General features: G+C 32.6%; 1 protein-coding gene across 1 annotated transcript in view; it reads left to right on the top strand.

Moving 5' to 3' along the window:
- The first annotated feature begins 447 nt into the window (after positions 1–447).
- LOC118743992 (mucin-19) overlaps positions 448–2074 on the top strand; it is an 86488-nt gene continuing 84861 nt past the window's right edge. The window contains exon 1 of the mRNA XM_036476755.1: positions 448–873. The gene's annotated coding sequence lies outside the window, so the exon portion shown is untranslated. The remainder of the gene's footprint in view (positions 874–2074) is intronic.

The raw sequence follows: 2074 nt of genomic DNA, 5'->3' as shown, positions 1-2074 counted from the left end.
CTAATTGTATTTGAAAAGAAATACACACTTCGTTCCGTGAATATGAAATGTGAGTTCACGTATTTATTAGAGTATGCATATACATACCTACATGTGTACTTACATAAGGAGCAGGGTTACCAATACATTCTTAGGACTGCACCTTGGAAGTGTTTATTATAGTTCGGTTTTGTGAAAGTTTTGCAAAAATAAACCAATTTGATTTTCAAATATTGAAAATCAATAAATCAATTAGGTTAATTTGAAGTGGGAAATTTTGACTATTCCTTCTTATTTCTAGTTTCGTATATATCTAACTTTAAAATACGATTCCCTCATTCGCTATAGTAAACAGCAAAGTGGCAACTCTTTACGTTTCTCTGAGAACCTAATTGTGCAAAGAGGCTCTTTTATTGTATACAGTGGCGGCTTTTGAACCTGAAATCTGCTCTATGCTCTATTCATAAATTCACACGCGTTCCTTATTAATGGGAGGCGAACGTTACGTGAGTCTACGATTGGTGGTTCATTCGCTCCATTTTTCATACTGCAGAAATATAAAATATGTACTTTGCGACCAAGTATCTTTATAATTGAATCACTTTGTGTACATTTCAATGTTAGAGTTAATTTAGCGACTTAAATTAAAGCACATATACTAAACGTGAGCTCGTGTTCCAAAAGAAACCCATAAACTATAGTTAATGCAAAGAATGAAAGTGCAAACATATACATACACACCAAAGTGAAAAATACCCACACATCGGTATATGTATTTTAGTGATGAAGCGAATTAAAAATTGCAATTCAATTGATAATGAAATACATGCATATGTAAAAAATACACATGTACATTGGTTGTCGCACTAAATAGCGCATAAAAGTTGGAAAAAAGTAAGCAAAATTTGTGTATACAAAAGTCGAGAAAATTTTTACCTACACACACATCCATATGCATGCATGTGCATACATACATATATACATATTTTTATGGCGATACTTGGGTATGTACATACATACATATGTACGACGAAATATTTGTGCTGTGCTCCTACAAATGTATGCACATATTTGCATTAAAGTATATACATATATGAGATTCTTCTGATCGGCAAAACTTTAAAATTGGGAAAATTTTGATACGAAGTGTAAATTACATAAATATGTATTTGTACAAACAAGTAGATACAAAAGAATTTAAAAATTGTATTGACAAAAGGGCGTTTAAAGATAAAGTACCAGCTCAGAGAATAAAAGCTCCTTTTGTCTCTCAAATTCGTCCTATCGGAGAGAATAAAAGTTCGAAAAGGTGAAAAAATTTTAATCGCATATAAATTTCACATACACACATACGCGCTTATTTATGTGTGTACATAATTATGTACGTATGTATATGTGTGGATGCATTTTTAAAGTGCGGATTAAATGAGTGGATGACCATTCTTTAGTACCTATGTATGTAAATACGTATCTGCATAAATACATATGTATGTATGTACATTAGAGTGGTGCAATAATGCATGTGAAAAAGTAACGTCGGAATTTTGATGCCGCCACCCCCTAGGATCCCTCTGTACCGAAAAAGGTAATCGAGTAGTCCACTTGCAAAGTGCTCTATGTGAAAATTTTTCGATTTTTAGTTTTTGGTGGTTAACGTACCAGTATTTAAAGTAGTTTCATGTCCACTAACAATGCAGTGAAAATCCTTATATATTCTGAAAAAATAGCGTCAAATGTTAGGTACTCTAGCGAAAGTCGCTATAATACTTACTGTATGTACATATATATGTATACACTATAATATTTATTGTACGTATTTATACAAGTTAAAAAAATCTCCGTCTTCTGATGAACTTAGAAAACTGCAACAAAACGTGGAAGTTTCGGTGCTTAGTGGAAGGCGTCGCAGAAAAGAAGCAGACCAATCTTCATGGAAGAGAGAACGCGTAAAGCTATAAAAAGCTAGCTATGTAAAAGTTACTTTTTCAAAACTCGCTATAGTATTTTTTTATATGGGCCATTCCATTGTGACTGGTGGGAAATTTTACTCCAGAATTTAATCAATTGTGAATTATAACAATGTCGTCGGAACTTA

Source organism: Rhagoletis pomonella, unplaced genomic scaffold (genome assembly GCF_013731165.1).
Source record: "Rhagoletis pomonella isolate Grant_MI unplaced genomic scaffold, Rhpom_1.0 Rhpom_scaffold_00007, whole genome shotgun sequence".
Taxonomy (NCBI): domain Eukaryota; kingdom Metazoa; phylum Arthropoda; class Insecta; order Diptera; family Tephritidae; genus Rhagoletis; species Rhagoletis pomonella.
The sequence above is the reverse complement of the archived record's forward strand: the minus strand, read 5'-3'. Positions and strand labels throughout refer to the sequence as shown.